The following is an 8,409-nucleotide window of genomic DNA, read 5'->3' as shown; positions in this document are numbered from 1 at the left end:
CACTCATATATTCTGTTTTAGCCCTGCTGACCTTCATTCCTGTCCTCTCTAAAGCATATCTCCACCTCTCCAGGGTCTCCTCAACCTAGTCCCTACTCTCACTACATATCACAAATGTCATCTGCAAACATCAAGGTCCACGGGGCCTCCTGTCTAATCTCATCTGTCAACCTGTCCATCACCACTGCAAATAAGAAAGGGCTCAGAGCTGATCCTTGATGTAATCCCACCTCCACCTTAAACGTATCTGTCACTCACACTGCAGTCCTCACCAATGTCACACTACCCTTGTACATATCCTGTACCACTCTTACATACTTCTCTGCCACTCCCCACTTCCTCATACAATACCACAACACCTCCCTAGGCACCCTGTCATATGCTTTCTCTAAGTCCACAAAGATACAATGCAACTCCTTCTGACCTTCTCTATATTTCTCCAACAACACTCTCAGAGAAAATATTGCATCTGTAGTGCTCTTTTCTGGCATGAAACCATACTGCTGATCACTAATCATCACCTCCCTTCTTAACCTAGCTTCCAGAAGATCAAAACCCCATAACAACGAAAATTAAAACTACTGATACACAAAACACTGAACCTTCCCCCGACATAAAACTACACAAAACCAAAAAAATAAATAAATGACAAAACACACTACTATAAACTTAAGCAGGGGGCAAGCACCTCTGCACCCCCACACCCCCTACTTATATATACCAACTCCCAGGTCACACTAACACAAAAACAGCAACACACCTACATCTATGAGCCCTACACTCCCATTTCAAAAACACCACACTCAACACCTATACATACACCCTTCACCTACCTACCCTAAACTGCACCTACAACATCCAAACATATAACAAAAACACATTCCTACCCTAAATCCTTAACTACTACACACTTACTTATATCTCTGAACATAACCGAATACCATCTTCAACACTCACACACAACTACATCTTAAAGACACAGCGCATTATACACACACACACACACACACACACACACACACACACACACACACACACACACACACACACACACACACACACACTGGAGAAATACTAACGGCAAATTCAGCATTCTGATTCGACTAGACTATAAGGTAGTTACCACTGCACAAGTCAAATCCTTATCAGCTACTTTAAGGCCCTTAACAATGGGTGTCCAATCTTACTGTGTAATATTAATATTACTACAAATGGTAATTTGACCAAGAGCAAGGCTATTAGGAGTGGCCCACACAGTGTCACCAAATAAATATGCAAGTACTCTCAAAACTTAAATATCTTTATACAGATCAGCCACAATGAAAGATTTAAATATATTTAATAATAAATTATAAAAGAACAAAAAAATGCTCGGTATATATTCACCTGACATCAGAGATCAAAATCACAGGAAATATTTAAAACAACATTACAGGATAGTCTCAAATAAATAAAGAAAAATATCTAAACTACGCTTCACTATATTCCTGACTGAATCTATGAGAATTACTATTCCCTAGAAACTCACTTCATTAGAGCAAGGCAGATGTGTGGTGAATGGGTCTTCTTATTGCCAGGTCCAAGACAGAATACAGAATGCCCTGTTTCACTAAGAGACTTCTCAAATTGATAAAATATTACTGCTGGGATAGCTTGGAGAATGACATCATTTCTTGTCATCTGACTCTAGCTCCCAGATGAAACCCCCACTTCTAGAAGCTAGCAGTATTTAGCAACTACCTGTAAAAGTACATAGACCGCAGATCTTTGGCAGATGCTGGATGCCATAAAACAATTACATTCCTCCACATTTCAAGACTAGTAATTATTTCACCCTAAAGGCAATAGAGAGAGCTCCCCAGTACAGACATTGTGTCTCTTGTTGCACTGAAAGATACCATATTTTATTGCATAGCCATAAAGTAATTTAATTTCAGCTATTTTTCTGAAGTTAACGTCCTGTATTCCGGTTTCCACTGTTAAAATATATACATTTAAACAGTTACAATAGTGCATGTACATTTCTGCTATATTCCAGTAGGGCACACTGTGGTTACATTTGAAACAGCCTTTGTAAAAACCTTTTCAACACACACCTCCGTACCAGCAGTTTGATATACACGATATACAGTTCTAACACATTTGTAACACAAGCATCTTATATAAATCATGTTAATATTCACAAATGACATATAATTATTTACAAAATTCCAGATAGATGTGCTGGCAGTATCCCCCTTTGTCACAAACCTCTTTGATACTGAACCCAAAGACCTGTTTGTCGGATAACAGCACATATCGTATATGTTGAGTTATTCAAGCCTTGTGAAACTATCCCCCATTCATGTCTCATAGTGAAGATCTCCAATCTGGGAATTAGGCCATATAGTACTAGATGGATAGCCAGCTGGCTCATTGACAGAACACACACTGTCAAAGCTGGGGAATGCACCTCCACCACAATCCCACTTACCGGTGGAATACCACAAGGATCTGTGCTGGGCCCTCAACTGTTTGAAAACTACTACCCTGAAGTGCAGACAACAGTAGATGGCCTGTGGTTTACCAGGTTAACAGATGACTGTTAACTGGATGCACTCATATAGAGTCCCTAATGATAGTAAAATATTACAGAAGGGGCTGACACAGACAAATGTTTGGTGCCAAACTCACAGAATGAATCTTAAGGCAAACAATTGCTCATTGTCATCTTTGGCAATTAAGTACCCCTGCTAATTATGATATACATAGCTCCCCTCTAAGCTCAAACACAGTGTTGTGAGACTTGCGAACACATGTTGATAACAATCTACATCTTCATCACTATGTTTCCATAGTGGTGAGACACACATTGTGCATTGCACACCTCATACATATGGACATGACATCCAAGACCACTGAGATCATAGCTCTGTTGTACTCTACCCTTATCAGACCACTAACTGGGTACAGTGCTCCCTTCTGTCTGTACCGCACCAGACACCTGCAGCAATTGGAGGAACCACAGAGGTTTGTGACTGGGAGAATCCAGGGCCTCCAGACATGACATACATGGAAATACTGAAAGATCTGTCACTGTACTCAGTATCATGGAGGCTACTCAGAGGTGACCTATGCCTGGTATACAGAGCAGTCTTAGACCCTGCCCTACTAAAATGCCAGACATCTGCAAATCAAATAGGACAAGAATAACTTGTTCCAGGGTTCTCAGTCTAGCCTGTGACATAAACAGAACAAGCTGGGGACACAGATATATCCCCCAGTGTTTGGCACTCCTCTATAATAGACTCCCACTGCATTTGAAGCAGTGCTCCTCAATGACCCTGTTCAAGCTCAACCTTGACAACTGGTTGAGTGATTGTAAAGTCACCTCTGGAATGGCATCTATGTCACTCATGGACAGGGCCAGTCAGTCCTGCTCACAAAATCACTCTAACAATGACCATCCAACTATGTTCAGTAAGGACACGTGTTTTTACACAGCTAGGCTTGTAAACACCCTAGGGCCATTAGGCTAGTAGCCTCCTATGAACATATGCAGGCCTCCCAACATCTTGCCTCTTACATGGCCTGTTGATTCATCTACTATACATTGACCAGCACTCTTGTAAAAATCAGACTTGTGCTGTGGCCCTAGAGTAAAGTACTGTATTCTGTAATCTGTGTACTTAGATAGGTAGGTATTCTGTTCTCACTGTAGGTGTGTGTGTGTGGGTGTGTGGGTGTGTGTGTCTAGACAGAAGAGCAGAAGTGTGTATACTACAGTTACTGCTCCAGTGCTGTGGATTGCTACTATTTTGATACTTGCATATGCCTACACATCCATTTCATGTAGGCTTCACAACCTCTTGTCTCACACATTGCTTGCTGATGTCATCTACTATAAGTTGATCTGCACGCTTGCAAAAATCAGACTTGTGCCATGGTGCTTGCATAAAGTACTGTGTTTTGTAGTCTGTGTACTTAGGTGGGAGTTCTGTTCTCACTGCAGTCAACTTGGTTTGTGTGTGTGTGTCGTGCGTGCAAGCACCCTCTTGCTTGACATTACAAAGAGCATTTTACATCAGCATGTGGGACACTGTTATTACCATATTGTCCTCAACAGACACTGAAGATGTCATCAGCTATAAAGTGTTATCTTAGACACTCCAAATTAGACTTGTGCTGTGGCACTTGTGTAAAGTACTGAGTTCTGTAGTCTGTGTGCTTAGGTAGAAATTCTATTCTCACTGCAGTCAACTGTGTGTTTATGCACTCTTGCTTGACATTACAGACAGCATTTTACACCAGCATGTAGGACACTGTTATTAGCATATTATCCTCACAGACATTGCTGATTTCATCAGCTATATCATATTTGTGTGTATTCAGTACTTCCACCAGGGTAGGGTTAGAGACTGGCCTGGGGGCCAGGCAGATGCCACCTCTTCCTATGTAAGACAGATTACAGTGACATGGCTTTTGATCTATCCACATACATCAATGCATGGTTTGTAGGCCCTGTGTTTTCTTGAGGAGAAAGCCATGTGATCTCTCCAGCTGCTGCATGTTTCTGGTGAGGTACATGCAAAAGAGAGCAGTATGCACTATTAGTGCTCTGATGAGGTTTGAGTACAGTGCTGTCATACAATCCTAAGATCTGAATATGATGGTGTGACTTATGATGTGCACAACATAGGCTTTCAATACCAGTGTGGACACTTGGCGGTCAAAGTTCAGATTTCTATCTTCATGTGTTTCCTGTGCTTCCATCACAGGGTTCCAGCATAGCAGGACTGATGTCAATGCTGTGATTAACTTGGAATTCCACTTTTCAGACAGATGACATAAAAAGACACTCTCCTGCATGTATTTGCAGATTGTGTGCCTTTGTTACCAATAATTTGTTTGTGTTACCTCCTCCTGTACTATGTTATCATGATTGCGGACTCAATGATTGCATCCAATATGCAAGATTCAGCAAAACCCAAAGGACATATACTTTAGCCTGAACTGTTGAGAAATAGAGTCCAAATAGTGAAGGTCCAAGCACAGATCCCTAGCACATGCCAGTGGTGACAGCTCTACTGCTACAGGTTGATTCACCAGATTTCACACTATGTGTTCTGTCAGTGAGCCAGCTGGTTACCCATCTAGTGATGTAGGGAGTAATCCCCAGCTGGAAGGGTTTCTCAATGATACCTGCATGGGGGATTGTGTCAAAATCCCTAGGCCAGATCATGACAGGCAGTATGCACTGTCTTACCTTCATCCAGGCCTATCAAATGGAATCACTCAGCTGTGATAACATCACAGATCACCTATGGCATGACTCAGGGCATATACCTTCCTGATACAACGGAATACAAACTTCAACATGCCCTCCACATGGGCTATGTTCCCATAAAAGAGTGTACATCAACATGCACCCATCTGAGCTGGGGGGACAGCAAGAGCTGCATGCATGTACAGAGACATCATGACTCTCCTCAACTGTTAGGTAGACCAACATGTCATCATGGACCTCTTCTAAATGGACACTAGTAATATTCCAGCTATGTGCAACAGACCTGTGTGTGTCATTAATGCTAAATCATGTCTGTTACATCTGACAGATGTCCTCAGAGAGGTCATTGAGGGCATGCATGATAACAATAGTATCATCCTGTGGAACTTGACCATGTCAAAGCATTTGACTCAAATCCACACTGGGTTATTCAATCAACACTGTCATATTTGGCCATAAATAGCTATATCACCAAATGGGTAGACCAGTGTATCACATACGTGGCATCTCACTTTGTTGAAATGTGTGAAGTGACCTATATTTCAGGTCCAGTGATCAGGTCCATATATCAGGGCTGTCTGTTAGGCCCTTTCCTGTCCATTATTTAAGTGATGGACATCACAGATAACATATACATCCTGGGTCCAAACAGCTGCCTGAAGGCCTACAGATTGTGGGCAATCATTGACTCCAACTGTGATATTAGTATAATACAGACAGTATCGACACATACTAAATACGGGACTATATCACTTCAGTGAAATGACAGCTCAGCAAATGGCATTTCATGAGAAATGCTGTTCATCAAAATCCACTCTTATGGGGGATGTGCCCCTCACACCCCCTGCTAATTATATATACCATCTCCGAGATCTCACTACAGTGGGGAAAGGGCAAATTTCCCAATCCTCACTGTACTGCAATCTCAGTATGAACAATTCAATGAATGGCATGTTCGATGTAAGTAAACTGAAAATGCCATTCGCTGAACTGAATTTTTGCTGAATTAATATAGACCCCCCAAATATTGCTACCACAGCCATGACAGCACCTGTAACAACAAGAAAACATGGGGGAATTTGTTAAGTCACGTATACAAACACACAACCCAAGTATAACATAGACATCAAACCCTATAATCAGACAATAGGTATGTGACCCATGTCCTGGGGTACATGGTAAGTGGAATGTCCATCAGCATGTGGTCACAGTGCTGACTACTCCCTTGAATGTAACACAAGTACTGGGCATGTGAAAGACATCCCCATTAGAGGCCAAAATACCTTCATATTTTCCAGAATTCATCACACCAGTAACTGAGTACAATGTACCCTTCTTCATGTACCTCCCTACACATCTTCCAGTGATGTGTAACTGAAGTGTACCACCTTTGTCACAGTGAGCTGTCACAAAGCTTATTGGTCATACTGAGGTATTCTTCTTGTGGAATATACAAGACTGTCTGATGGTGTGGAACATCAATCAAGTTGTTACACCAGATGCATGTGTGCTACCTGTTCTGCTGATGCATACACTACATACATAGCTGTTTGACAACATTATTGGTATGTATATCTTTTGTGACACTGTGAATTGCGCCATATATGTATATATGCCATGCACACCAGGCAACTAGCCTGTATTGTTCATTCTCTCACATACAGGTATAGCAGTGTCCCTACTAACACCTCCAGCAGATGTTACAGTCCAGGACAGTGTGCATGGTTACCCTCATAGAGTGTGGATGCATCATAATAGTTGTTCAAGTGTGTGTGTAAACACATCTCTTATCACTCTAAATCACATGTTATGTCAGAGGCATGGGATTACTGGTGGTATTATTCTGATATTGTCCATGATTGTGGTTGGTTCTTTTAATGAGTTCCATGAGCCTTTATGTGTGCCCACCTTGCTGGAGACCTCTGCTGAGAGTATACTCATATTTAGGCATATCAGTTTGCACAGCTTCACGATATGCACCCTTCTCCAATTGCACGTTATATACCTGATAGATGTCCTCTGCATCATTCATGTAAGGATGCTTATCTCACACATACTTCCTCCCCATTGTTATGTCACTTTATGGGACAGTGACATTAAACACATTTTCACTGTATAGTCCCTACTGTACTATACAGATATGTGATTGATGTTGCTGCTACAACCATCTTTCATTGACATGCCCTCATATGCTGTACATTAGGTTGTTTCACCTGTCCTCTTTTCCTGTGTTCATTCCTACATTTCATCTGTGTATTCCTGTTCGATACACACACTTCCCTCGAGTGTTCATTTTACATGGCAGTTTATGTCCCATTACAGATCATTTATGCAGCTTCAGTACGGAATGTCAGGAATGGGATGTCACAATACTCTGCACTGTAGATACACTGTCCTGTACTGTGTTTGCACCATATACTTCATACCTCTCAGCTGTCCAGATATTCCCAGGATGTCCAGATGTGTTCCTTATACAATTTGTGGCTTTCTGTCATATCACTGGGATGATCTCAGGACTGATGTGACTCAATATTGCATACATTTGAGTTCATGCCTCTCAGCTGTCCTGATTTGTGCAGAATGTCCAGTTTTTCTCATATTTCTGATCTTTTCCTCATAACATCTTGGTTTTCTGGCAAATCATTGGCATGTCATTGCAGATTGAAGTCAGAAAATGACAGACATTTGAGTTTCAAACTTCATGCTCTTCAGAAAATTCAAGCTACTGTAAAACCTGTCATTCTATCATCTTTCTAGGTTAGTAAGAATAATATCAGAATCTATCCCAATTTTTGGCCCTTTGTCCTCCCATTATTTATAACTTTGAAAAGAGTTCTTGCTGTAAGAGGTTGATTTAAGTTTCATTCTACCACATTTGTATATGACATCAGTGTCAAATATGTCCCTATTTCTGGTTAATTGCCTCTGCATTATGTTGGCCTTTGTGCAGATGCATTGAACTAACAGATTTAGAGCTATCTGTGAAGCCCTGGTGAACATTGTAGCATTCCATCCAAAACTATGGACTGTAAGTACTCTTCTTTAAACAGAATTGGTATCCACATTCATTTACATGGTTTCCTGGTCAGCAACACTGTTGCCAGCTGCAAAACCTCACTTAGACATGGTGCACAGCATGAATA

This window comes from Protopterus annectens, chromosome 13.part0, assembly GCF_019279795.1.
Source record: "Protopterus annectens isolate FY-2018-M chromosome 13.part0, PAN1.0, whole genome shotgun sequence".
NCBI classification, from domain to species: Eukaryota; Metazoa; Chordata; order Ceratodontiformes; family Protopteridae; genus Protopterus; species Protopterus annectens.
The sequence above is the reverse complement of the archived record's forward strand: the minus strand, read 5'-3'. Positions refer to the sequence as shown.